General features: G+C 31.0%; 1 long non-coding RNA gene across 2 annotated transcripts in view; it reads right to left on the bottom strand.

The window, feature by feature from the left end:
• Positions 1–14,602, bottom strand: part of LOC146996914 (uncharacterized) — a 136,545-nt gene that overhangs the window by 51,401 nt on the left and 70,542 nt on the right. The gene's annotated exons all lie outside the window — the stretch shown is intronic.

Genomic DNA, 14,602 nt, shown 5'->3' with positions numbered 1-14,602 from the left:
AAAGTACATTTAATTCCTGATATATCTAATTAAAATTATTAACTATTTTTATGGAATTTCATTACATAGTTTTCACTTTTTAAATATGCAGAAAATATGTAACTTTCCCGTGTTAGTCTAAATGCATATGATTTAGTATTCTATAAAATGTTTCTCTATTCCACTGGGCCAAGTCTATCGATAATCCCTACAGATAAACTATACTGATCTTTAAAAGAGCCTTTTTGGGCAATCGTTAAAATTGAACCCTTTTTCCTCCCAAATTTGTTTCTGGTGATGAGTCTTAAGACTCAAGACTAGTAATTATTTATTTCATTTACATCTTTTTAATAAATGCAAATGCATTATCAAAAGGTTTATTCTTATTTTTTTCATTAAACGCAGATTTTAATTATGCTTTTTAATACTAAGTAAATTTTATAAAATTATTATTATTGTATTAAGGATTCGAGATATACGAGAAGAGTTTAGAAGCTAGGTTCGAGATAGTGTAAGATTTTACAGTTAAAAGAATACTGTAATAAGTAGGTATCTAAGTAACAAAGAACTCGTAAGTATTTTGGAGAAAACTTATGTTTATCCTTGCATCTAAATGTAAAAGCCATATATATGACAAGGTCTAAATCAAAGAGCTTGTTAACCATTTGTTTATTTCAGGCACTTCCGGGGCCTTCAAGATTTCATGAAGAAAATAATACATTTCCTCTATAAATGCAAGATTCTTCAACCCTTTACAATCCAGGGCAAGGAACTCTGTAAATAGAATTAACAGAGACCTGCTTTCCTTTTGGCTGGTGTGGCAGTTAGAGTCGATGGCATTTAAACCTCACCAACCACATTCGATCCCAAATCCTTCAAAACTAAAGGGAACTTAAACTCGATAATAGGCATGACTAAGCCTAATCAACGGCTTATCCTCTGCATGGAAATTAAATGGCGGATTGAGCCGTGGCTTAGAGGTGGATAGGCGGCGCGCGAAGCGAGGCTTACTTCTATAAAAGGCCTCTCGATTCTGTAATTCGAGCTTTGTCATTGAGAGAAAAGAACAAAGGAATGGTGAGGAGAATTTAGGCCACATCCCAGAAGTGACTGCAGCGACATTCACGTCGAATTGGCTTATCCAGCCGAAAATGCTTTTTTTAAGCGGGAACAATTTCTTTCTTTTCTATTTATTATAGAAAAGAAAGAACTAAAAGGAGGGGATAATATCAAACTTTCATTAGCTTTTGTTTACAGTTTTCGAATTATCAGTGTTATAGTAAAATTTTAGCATATGAGAAATTTTGTTTTCAATTTAGAGTACTCTCTGATACTCTAAAGGAAAAGGGAAACCAATTTAATGGAAGAGAAATATTACGTGTTTTCTACATCAGCGTTTGTAATCAATGAAATAGAAACGCACCAATGTAAAATTTAAAATTAGGAGAAAAATTTTAAAAAGATCTGAAACTTTCAAATTTTACATTACACCCAAATGGGTATTTTTAAACATTCTTTGTGTTACCTTTACTTATTAAATATTATGTTCTTCGCACCTAAACCATAAAATTTAATTCAACAGCAATATCACAAAATATTCAAAAGAGCATATCTTTAGAAATTTCGATACACAGTCTGGTGTGCTGGAGATAAAATTTATTTTTGTTTCGTACAGTGTTGCAATTGCTCACTTTGAAATCGTTGGGTTTGTCATTCAAAAATTCTTTAATGTTTGACAAAATATGAAGCAGATAATAAAGTAAATTCCAAATTTGGGCTTCCAGATGCCCATATTCGAAAGAAGGACTACATTATTCAAAACTGGATGCCTCTAGGTACCGTTATATTTTCACAGTGCGAGAAACATACATACATTCATGCAGATTCTTCATTATTTAATTTCTTTGAATAAAATTCAGGGCTCTAATACTTAGTGGCGGCAATTTAAAAAGTGAACCTACATTTATACTGAACCGACGCAAAATGCCGAAACGAAATTAATAGCCCTTCTGGGCAAATTGCCCCATTGGGTTAAAAAGAAACCTTATTTTGGTATAGGCTTTGAATACAACTGTGCCCATTTCGATGGTTAAGAGATAGGTGCGGGGGGGGGGCTTGGGAAGAATATGTCTAACATAAGAAATACATAACATAAGAAACATAATTTCTAAAGAGAGGTTTCAAATTCAGCCAAAAACGAAATAGTGTTTGACAAGTAGCAGTTTAAATTAATTATAAAAAATTAAAAGTTATGTTTCTAATATTAGAAAAATAAAAAGAAAATGGCATTAGTAATACGGAAAAATCAAACTAAGTGTGCTTCTACTGTATTATTGGCATCATCATTTTGTATTTTAGCAGCCAAAAACATTTTAGTTTTCAATTATTTAAATTAGAAATTTGTAATAAATTGTGGCAGACATTTGCATGCGCTTCCGGCTGGAAATTAAAATTATTAGTAATAGATTTAAAAGGAGATTAATGGTAGTAAAATAAAATATTAGCAACACTGAAATAGTATTTAAAATAACTTGATGAAAGTTTCATTTTACTTATTAATATTCTCATATGCAAATATAATAGTGACTAATTCACCAGTCACTTGCGAAGAATTCGATTGGCACAGACTGATATATAATTGGTCGCAGATAATAGAAAATAATGGGCATCCAAAACATTTTTCTGTTCTTTTCTTTGCGCCCTTTTAGTTTTGTTTTACTCCAAAGCATTATTTAGAAAAAACATATGGAGATAGGTTTGAAAGCTAATATGCTCGTTCTGAGTGGCGAAAGAAGTCCAGAGAAAAAAAAATTCTGAAAGGGCTCAGATTTTAACTGTCGTCCAAAATTTCATTTCTCTTTTTAGCTTTATTATTAAGCTTAATTAATAATTTAATTATTAAACTTAATTAATAATTAATAATTTTTAGCTTTATTATTTTCTTCTCACTTACGTCATACGCAGTTCAAGAGCAAAATTACGAAAATTTGAAAAGCAGCATGTGTTTAGAACTCCCGATGAAGTGTTAAATGTTGACATCCATTTTTCTATTTTTTTTTCCCCCCTGTTTATCATATCAATGTATCGTTTTTTTAATACGATGGCTTGCAAAACTTAACTTTTTTTTTATCATTTTATTATTAACGTTTCGTGTGTTAAATTTATTAATTAAATATCATGTTCTTTGCACTTATGTCACATAAAATTCAGTTGAATAGCAAAAACACAAAATATTTATAGCATATCTTTAGATTTTTCGATATACAGTCTCGCGCATTGGAGATAATAATGTTTTAATCCATACAGTGTTGCCACTGCTGGCTTTTGAATCGTTGTGCGTATTAAAAATTCATTAAAAACCTTTGAAAATATTAAATATAAAATTCGAAATTCAAAATTCGGGCTTCCACCTGTACATGTTCGAGTGGAGGACTACGTTATTCAGAATATGATGGCTCTAGGTCCCGTGGTATTTTGGAAAGTTGCAAAAGTGTTTTGATAAAATTAATTTTATCCAAAGTTTTGTTTGTTAAGAAAGAAGTGTTTTGATAAAATTAATTTTATCAACCTGTCATTGGACCTGTGTGCATTCAATCTATTACCAACCCTCACGCACGCAACAATAGCAATGAGTTTTTGATAGATTAACTTACAATGAATACGTCGCTATTATAGTTAACATTTTTCTTGGATACTGCTGTATTGACATTTGCTTAAACTTTTAAAGCATTATTATTGACTAACCGTTGAATATTTCAATCTATTTATTAATCATATTTTAGTTGTCGTATTTCAGCGTAAAATTTATCAGAAAATAGTTATAGTTGATCTATCAGATGATGTAGTAAAAGTTTATTCCTACTCGATAAAAAATTTAATTGGGTTCCATTCTTGATAATAATAATAATTATAATTATCAGGAACTCTTAAAACATAAATTGATGCTAAGTAAACTTCGTTAATCGAATCTTATAAATAAAAATAAATATTTAATTTTTGCCGAAGAATAAAGTTTACTTAGCATAAATATATGTTTTAAGCAGTCTTAAATCATATACTTGTAAACATTTGAAAAGAAAAATATAAAGTTTTCCCCCCACAAAATAAAGTAACATTTTTTTAAAGGATTACGCACTTTCTTTTCAAATCTTAAACTACAGAATTCAAATATATTTACTTAAACTTCTTACGAATTCTTAAAATGTAAATGCAAACTACATAGCTTAAATAATGCATAACTTATAAGTAAACTCATTCAGTCTATTTACTATAATAAGAAAACTACATTTTTTTTTTTCATTAAAGCATACTTCCATGTTTATCTGTTTGTGTAAGAAATGAATAAAATATTGTAATTATCCCTATAGCAAGGCACTTGCCCTTTAGGCATCTGTTGAAGAGTGGGCGGAAAAACTGAACACTTTAGTGTCTCAACAGTCTTTCCGACATATAACTCAAGTTGATTGACATTTCACCCTCATAAAGGAAGAGGCAGTCACGCAATCGTCTGTACCTTACTCGATTTTCGAATTTAAGTCTACCAATAAGTGTGGAAGCTGGTTTTGCCGGTTGGATTATAATTTGTTATATACAGTCATGATCATTCTGTATTTTCTGCAGTTATTAAACTTATAACGGATTTTCTCCCAACTTCATGGTGTAACGGTAGCTCACACGGCGCGTATTCGAGAATTCCACGTTCGAGTCCCAGCTAGAGCATTGCACATTTTTCACGTCTTCCTGTATCAAAAATCCTAATGACTCTACAGTGGCGTCCGAACTAAAATGTGGTGGATGATGATTCTACACCACCAGGATCGGGTCCCCTAATCCCCAGTCACCCTTTAAAAGGAGATATTTTCTCACTCCTTTCTTCGTGGTGTAACGGTAGCGCACTCGGGTTCGAGAGGTCCAGATTTGAATCCCGACGATAATGCTCATTTTTAACGTTTCCTACTTCAAAAATACCTGATGTCTCTACAAACGTAGTAATAATATATTTTAATCACGTGTATTATTATTTATATTTATTTAAATTTTATATGGAGGCATGGTAGCCTAATACAACTTTTTTTTTTTTTTTTTTTTTTTTTGCTCCTGGAAAAGGGTGACCTGGTCTGATCGCCCTTCAAACAGATACAGTTGGGGGGGGGGGTCTAGTTTTAAATATTTTGATTGGCTTATTTTTCTTTTTCTTTGCAAAATCACCTGTTCTAACACCAGCCACTTTTCATTTGGAACTTCATGTATCAGAAGAGTTTACTTACGAGTTACTTTACGAAAAAGAATGAATAAGTTTTATTCTTCAAATGAGTAAACAAAGCAATTAATTGATAACAAATCTTATATTTATCCCTTGAAAATCAAACATCTTTTACACTGCAGTGGAAGAAAGCAACTACTAATTGAATTTGTTTCTGTCTTACAGATAAATGAAACAGTACAAACAGCTTAACTTTGAATTTATGAGTAGAAGAATAAAACGAATTGTAAAGACGAACATTATAGGTAAGAAAAATAAGATAAAATTGGACAATTGCTGGTTGAAAATTGCATCCGAATGATAAAGTGATGAGTGTTATTCGATGGAAACAGACAATTACGGCAGTGAAGCTTACGAAATATAAGTACATTGTCACTTGCCCAAGAATAGAAATCGCATCAGAGAGAACAAAGCCCGAGTTTACGTCGTTCATGACTCAGATCTTTATAATGTTTGCATTTACAGGGAATGTTGATATATTTACTTTTAAATAAGAATATGAAATCATTTAACATATAATTAAAAACTTCAGAGTTTCTGATCGTTACAAAATATATTTTTCATACAAAAACTTAATATATCAACATCTTAAAGACATTAATGAATATCTTTTCGCACATTTAGTCTTCAAGCATTTCTGCTAACTGAAATACTTAAGCTGAAAAATGAAAGGGAAAGAAATGTGTACATATTTAGAAATATAAGAACAGCATACTTTAAACTACACACGTAATGTATTTATGCATACATGTTTGCTAATTTTATGATAATATTTCAAAACCATTTCCTTCTCTTTTTATTCTAAATGTTTTAATTTTTTAAGTAAAAAAACAGTTTAATTTTTCATTATCGTTAGCAAGGAATTAATTTACTGCTTTGCTGTCATAATTCTGTTTAACCGGAAAGTATTATTATTATGATTAGTGAATACATTTTCTAAAATGTTTCACTTTCTCGAGACTCAGGAATTCTTGAACTAGGAAATAGTTTATTTCTTATGATTCCAGGTCACGTTTCACCAGTAATGAAGGTAATGTAGCAGAAAAAACTCTTGCAGAATGAAAACTCGAAACACTGAGTTGTTTTATTAGCCCAAACGAGCGTTAACTCAGAACGGCTACTAGTCTCGAAACGGTGTTTTGCGTTGATTCACTATAAATGTCTGTTTCACTTTTCAAGTTGTTGACACTAAATATTATCGTCCTGTATAATATTTAAAGAAATTAAATAATGAAGAATCTGCACGAATGTATGTGTGTTTCTCGCACTGCTTAAAAACCCCGATACCCAGAGCCATTAAATTTTGAATAAGTAGTCCTCTATCTGAATATGGACATCTGGAAGCCAGATTTTGGAATTTCGAATTTGTTTTATTGTCTATTTGATATTTTGTAAAACTATAACGAATTTTAGATTTACAAATCCAAAGATTTCAAAGCGAGCAATGGCAACACTGTACGGAAAATACATATTTATCTCCAGCGTGTGACACTGTCTATCAAAAATTCTAAAGCTATGCTGTTTTTAAATACTTTTACCCAAATATGCATTAACACAAATGCTCTCGAAACATGTATGCATGTGTAAATGAAAATACGCCCCTTTGGCGTAATATAAAATCCGAAAGCTTTCAGTTTTTTTTCTTTTTCCTGTATTTATTTTTTAACCTTTTAATTATGTTTTTTAAAATTTCGATTATTTTTTGCTAAAATTTATTAGTAATTTTTTAAAATAGGCAATTACGGGAAATACTCTTTCACTACATTACTGTGTGTTTTGAAAGTAATTATAGATATTATTGACAATTTTAAAATAGTAATACTATGTATTGGAAAGGTATATTGAAATTATATATCTTTTCAATGTATACAAATTTCTTATTTATCTGTATAATGGTTTACGTATCTCATAAAAGTAATCAGGAAAGAGAAAAAATTCCATCAGTTTGAAATGATGTCGGTTTCATGCAAAATTATCCAGGATTTCTCTGTTAAATAGTCACAGTATTCTGAACTTCATATTCATTTTCTAGGATTTCTAAGTTCCAAAGAAACATATAAAATATTTCTTACACAGAACACTTCTCTAGCTACTTCATCTGCGAATTATCGTCTGTATCAGGAAAGACTATAATAAAACTCTGCATCAGTATCAATAATGTAACACTGTTCGATGTAGTGCGATTTCAACATTGGTTGCTGTTTTTGTTGCTGTGACTTATCACACTTATCTGACAGTAACATCAGAACAAGCCTACGAAATTCATCGTGGCAAGGAGTGCAAGATTGCGTCTGTCATTGGGAAGGCCGAAGAGTGCCTCATGCCACACAGACACTATACATTTAAAAAAATCCGTGCCTTCTCTGGGATTCGAATCCGGGCCCTTCGGTACTACAGTCAGCGGCGCTAACCAATATCCCGGTTGGGCGGAATATTATTCTTATATAACTCTTATGATTCATGTACCTTCTTCGCGCAGAAATAAAACTAAAGTCATTACAATTGGGTAATTTCATTACCCAATTGTAATGAAAAACTCTCGAATTAGAATTAACTAACTAACAGAAATAAAGTGGAACCACAACTTTTCTATTCTTAATTCAATATCAATATCTTAATTTTCGCACTCTTCTCATACTTTTCTGTGCTACTAAGAATTTTTTCTGATATATTGCTAATTCAAATTCTGTGAACATGTGGAAAACAATTTATAATTACAGATATCAGACATAGGCATGCACTTATAAACATCCAAACCTTCCTTGGGATTCGAACTCGAAGACAATATATATAGGAGCCAAAAGTGCTAACCACTGTGCCGATCAGCTTCCAAATCGGTAATTTCCAAATCTTTCATAACGTTTCTTCTATTTTATTTGAAATGACTGAATTATTCTCATTTCAAGAAGTTCGGCTGTATAGCTTTATGAGAACAAATGGAGAACTTTCAGATTTATTTTCAGATTTCAGATAACTTAGATCATAATTTCAACTGACCATAATCATTATTTTAACCAAATCAACGGAAATATTGTTTTAAATTATCAGAATTTTTATGGAAAAATGGGAAACGTAGATTTTGAGGAATAAAATTTCCAAAGGAATACGACTGGATAATTATCCTCGAATCTCGGAATTTTTCGTAGACAGGATCCTATAGCACAATCCCTAATTATTTTTTTAAAACATTATTGAAAAAGTTAAGTTTTTCTATTAGAATTTCTAAATCTGTCAAAATTATTACGTTTACCGTACTTGATCGATTGGATACATTTACATGAACTAACTAATGTGTATCAAAGTGGAAAAAAACTATCGAAATAATTTGTCTCTCACTTACTGAGCTAAGAGAGCCTCCAATGTTTGACTTACAAAACTGAAGGTTAGATGTGGAAAACCTGTTACGGAGGTTTCCTCTTTCTAGCTTGTCAGTGTAAAAAATGTTACTGATGTAGGTAATATTTGATATAATGTAGTATATTTGATATGAAGTATTTTGTAAAACAACTTTAAAATTTTTCATTCAAAATTTTTAAGCCAAAAAGTACTTTATTTATTTATTTATTTATTTTTGTATGTGTATTTTCCTTTCATCGTTTCAGTTCAATAGAAACTAATAAAAAGAGAAATGAGTAAAGGGTTCTTATTGATTTTGCTGTAAAACGTAATTAAATTAGTATATAGATAAAATCAAATTAACTTAATTTAATTCTTTATCAATTTAATAATCAGGTACCGTTTCCTCGCATATTTCCTCTTTTTAGCCCATAAGGACATTAGCCCGAATGGGCTATTAGTTTCTAAATGGAATTTGTCGGCGTATCACTTGTCTGAATCACTTTTCAAATTTTGGCCACGAAGTCATATCGACCAGTATTTCTTTTAAAGAAATTAAATAATGAAAGAATCTGCGTGAATGTATTAATGTTTCTCGCACTGTGAAAAAACGATGGTACCTCGGGCCATCAGATTCTGAATAACGAATTCATCCACCCGAACATGTGCACCAAGAAGACCGAATTTTAAATTTCGAATTTTATATTTCATAGTTTGTAAAACTCTACTGAATTTTTAGCAAACTCAACGAACTGAAAGCGAGCATTGGCAACAAAGCACGGTTAAAACATTGTTATCTCCAAAGCGAGAGCCTGTGTATCAGAAATTCTAAAGATTAAATTGGTTCTAACGATTAAATTGGATTGATTTAAAATATTTTGATGTTCAAATGAATTTTATGGGGCCTAAGCGCAAAGAACATGATATTTAATTAAGAAATTTAATACATGAAATGGTAATAATAAAAAAACAAAAAAAGGTTTCGCAAGTCATCTTACTAAGGAAATTGCTCATTGTTATAAAAAACTGAGAAAAGACTGAAGCAATAGAAAAATGATGTATAATAATAAAGCTAAAAAGATAAAAAGAAATGGGTTAGCAGGAGTTAGTGCAACAGTAGACTGGTACACTGCGAGCTCACCGACAGCATAGAAAACCTGAACATACCCCTTTTGGGCGTGCGTTAAAATCTGAACCCTTTCGGATTTTTTTAACTAATTTCATCGCTCGAAAATTTACAGAGGCAAATTATGCGAGCAATTTTATTTCCAAAAACGTGATTACATCAAGAACATAACACATTAAAAATAGACATGGATAAACCACTTTAGCAATTTACCATTTCTTTAAATTTACCAACAATACCATTTCTTTGAAAGAAGCCTACATTCCAATGTGAATGCATAGTAATATTAACATAGATACATTTGACGCATATTGAAAAGATATTTTATGATAATTGAGGCTCATCCTATTCATTTACCTCGTAAAGTCCAAGGAGCATCTCACATAAATGAGTACTGATCGCAATTCCCAAGCAACGCATCGAAGGAGCGAAGGAGAAGGAAGCGAAAAAAGATTCGGTTTTCGAAAGATCGAACATATGAGTAATAGATACTCGGATACAATGAGAGAATAATGAGCTGGAACGTAAATAATAGAAGGAAGGTGAAATCACATGTTTGAAAAATTTCTCAAGTGTAAAAACACCTGCCAATTCCGGGTGGCTTAACGAAAAATCTGGAAAAATTACATTTGAAATACTAAATGCAAGGAAAAATAAAATGCCAATACAAATGAATACACTGAATAAAAATAAAAATAATCAAGAATACAATTTACTAATAAACTAGTCCTTAAAAGTAAAAACTATGCACAATAGAAACACGGGGAAATTATGCGAATTATTTTAAAACTTTCAGACCTAATTTTAAAAAGCTAAGGGGAAAATATACACTAGGGAATACGGTATATGAATAAAACATAAATTAGAAAAAATCTGAAAGCTTTCAGATTTTATATTTATTTATAAGCCCAAATGAGAGTTTTTTTCATTTACAGACACAAACACGTTTCGAGACCATTTGGGCTAACGTCACATTGGGCTAAAATTATTTAAAAGCAGCATATCTTTAGAATTTTCGATAGACATTGTCGCGCTGAAGATAAAAATTTTCTTATTCCCTATTGTCACTTTGAAAGCTATAAGGTATTTCTTCCACCTTCTTAGCATGCCTTCGTGCTGTAGTGGTCAGCACACTCGGGCCGTATTCGAGAGGTCCGTGGTTCGAGTCCAGTGCATTGCTCATTTTTCACCTCTCCTAACTAAAAAAATATGTAAGGTCTCTACAGTGACGCCCGAACTAAAAAGGGTGATGAACGATGTTTCTCCACCATCAAGATTTGGCGATTGTGGCCTCTAATTCTCAGTCGCCCTTTAAAAGGAGGGGATATATAAGGTATTTCTTACGCCTTCTTAGCATGCCTTCGTGGTGTAGTGGTAAGCATGCTCGGTGCGTATTCGAGATGTTCGTGGTTCGAGTCCCGGCGAGGGCGGTGCTCATTTTTCATCTCTCCTGCTTTTAAGAAAAAAAAAAAAAAAAAAAAAAAAAAAAAAAAAAAAAAACTATTGTTTCTATAAAGCGTTGAGTTTTTTAATAAAAAATTCGTTAAAATTTTACAAAATATGAAATACACAATAAGAGAAATTGGAAATTCCATGTTCGAGCTTCAGGTGCCCATGTTCGGTTGGAGGACTACGTTATTCAAAATATGCATACATTCATGCAGATTTTTTATTATTTAGATTCTTTTAAATATAATATATCTCTTATATAAAGTAAATTTAAAGAAATTTCATTAATTTGCATCGTATAATTATCTAAACTAAACTAAAGCATCAAAGGAGTTTAACACTAAAATAGCTACAAGAACCTTTAGAATATGAAATAAATTAAAAAAAAGAGCATCGAAATGTAAATTTATGATACTTCCATTTTATTTTTGTTGTTACAACTACCGTCAGGTTAGTTTAGAAGCAGCTATGTATAAGCTTATGCATCAGACATTTTATATACGTCATTCCCTATTCTCGACCACATACATATCGGGATTTTAGGATTAAGTTCGAATACAACAATAATTCGCAGCGAAATATAGTTTAATTACAAAAAAATAACTAATTTAAGAAAATGTATTTGAAAATCTAATAGTGATTTTATTTTTAATTACAGGCATTGTTCAATACTTTCTTAACGTTCAAAATAAACATCTGGAAATCCAATCATTTTTTCTATCATATGTACCATCCAATTCATAGCTTACAGAAAATTGCATTTAACATTCCGGTAATAAAAGAAATAAAAAGTACTAAACGTTTTCAGATTTTATATTACCCCCAAAAGTAAGTTTTTTTTTTCAGCATATTTTTAGAATTTCCGATAGACAGCCTCGGGCTAGAGATCAAAATATAAATAAATCGCTACAACCTTATTAAATAATATGATTCGTTAAATTAGTTAAACGGTGCAAGAAAGTTAGGATCACTTACATTAGTAGAATGTTCCATATTGTTATAGAATATTCCATTTTATTGAAATATAAAACAAATTTCTTCATACTGTCAACAATATAATTAAAATCACATATTAGTTTTCATGACTGTTAGAAATTTAAGATTTACTAAAATAAAATATACCAAACTTCAAAAATGTCTGGGGGTTATCCGTATGTAATAAAATCTGAATCTTACGTAATAAAAATTAAATAGAATATTGTTCTCGATTTGTGAATTATTGCTTATTAATATCGTGTTCCCTCGCGTATTCCCCTCCCATAGCGTTTTAACACTAGATTCTGAAAAATTTTAAAATATTCTCATAATTTTCAACTGCACACAGCTTTTCACTCTGACGACTTGTTTATAGGTAAATTGTATTCCCTTGATAATTTTAATTTTTATTCAGTGATTGTTTTATTTGTGATTAGAAGTGATTGTTTTATTTATTGTATTTTTTTTTTCATTTTTATTAAATCAATTTTTATTTGCAGTTTTGTATTAGTATTTCATCCATTTAATTTTTGTTACATTTATTATTTGAAGCGTATTGTTACGAATTTTGTATTTAGATAGGTAATTTTATAAGAATTATAATCACAAATTATTGTATTTTTCTGTGTAATGTAGCGCGAGACAAAGTTTAAGAAAAAACTATGGAGGAAAAGTAAGAATATAGGGGCACGTGCATTTAATAAATGGGTATCTCTTTAATATGCATTGAAATTGAATGAATGTAATTGACCACTATGTTAGCTGTAACAGTAATTACACACCCTTATTACATTGCAGTATTTTTGAGAAACAGAAAGGTACTAGAAATATCTTGGCCGCCGGTTGAGGCATATGCTCTCAGTAGCTTACTTATTATTGCGCGAGATGTTAGTTCCGCATGAACTCAGATATATCTGAGTTAGCTTTCTCTTTAGATGCGCTTTGCATTGAGTTGTGTTTAACATTTTAGTAGTTTCCTTTAGTAGTAACATTTTTAGTTATTTAAGTATAACTACTAATTATTACTGCATGATATTGTGAATGCTTGTAGGAATATCTCTAAGGAAATTTCCATCCTCTTGGAAACTGCAGTCAGGACTCACTGAGTGATGTGTTCCTATGGTTTTTGCATGGGAATTAAACCAGACACACGCTCAATTAGCGTCAGATATCGGCTCATTATCCATCAGATTTCATAATGTTAATATTGATATGTATTCTTAAATATTATTAGTTAGTATTCTTAAATTCTACATGGACTGTAATTTCTTTTAAAAATAATGCTGTCGTGGTTAACAGTAGTTTATATACAACTATTCCGTTTGTTATATTCTTACCGTAACCGCATTTTTTCGGAAATTAAATTACTCGAATGCTTATCCCCTCTCAATTTTCGAAAGATAAAACTAGTTAAAAAAGGGAGCAATACGGTATCTAATACTAACTCAGCACTGTTGTTTCTTAATAAACAAATTAATTAGCGGATCATCTGTAAAGGATTTTCTCTTTCCTTTCCTTCAGCCTTCGGGGTGTAACTGGAAAGATGTTCGGCGCGTATACAAGAGGTCCGGCGTTTGAATCTCGGCAAGGGCAATGTGGATTTTTTTTCAGTTTCCTGAGTTATAAAAAAATTTTAAAAAAAGGAAACGAAAAAGGACTCTACAGTGCACACGAACTGAAAGGTGGTGGGCGATAATTCGTAATCATCAAAATTTGGCAATTGGTTCCCTTAATTTTCAGTTGCCCTTTAAAAAAGGATAATATAATACAGCTTCTCCCTCCTTTCAGCATGCCTTCTTAGTGTGACTGGAAGCATGCTCGGCACGTATTCGGAAGTTCGAATCTCGCGGAGGACACTGCACATTTTCATGCATCGATATAACCTAACGATTCACATGAATAATGAACTGCCGTGAAATCACATTAAATATATATACATTTAACTACTATTTACTTTAGGATACATAATTTCGTCCCTATTTTTATTGTCATAAAATCATATTAATGCAGATTAGCAGGGATTAAAAATCAGCTATAAAAAAAGAGAATATTTACAAATCAAAAGCTTTCGGTGGTTAATTTATAAAAGAATTACAATATTAGAGTTTAAAGATTTTGATTAAATTATAGAAACTATAGATGAGGTAAAATGCGATAAATATTAGATCGTTTGCAATATTTAATGATAAAGGGAATTGTAAATTCTACAATTATTTGATTTTATTCAAGTGTCCTAATTAAATGTACATTTGCCTACATCTGGTTGAGAGGGCTTGTCTATGAAGTTATCTGTTATGAAGTTTTATTTTGTTAGAGCTTGTTTTAAATCATACTTTCGCTTTATTCGTAAAAGTATTTTTGTCCTCACCTTTTACCAGTGTTCTTAACAGTTTGATTACATTCAATTCATTCAGATTTATTTTTCATAGTTTTGAATTAATGCCCTTCCATGTTAGCGGCTTCACAGTTTTATT

The sequence above is a fragment of the Stegodyphus dumicola genome, chromosome 6 (assembly GCF_044657685.1).
Source record: "Stegodyphus dumicola isolate Sdum_Otavi_A_Nest chromosome 6, ASM4465768v1".
NCBI lineage: Eukaryota > Metazoa > Arthropoda > Arachnida > Araneae > Eresidae > Stegodyphus > Stegodyphus dumicola.
Note: the sequence above shows the minus strand (reverse complement) of the source record. Positions and strands in the feature narration are given on the sequence as shown.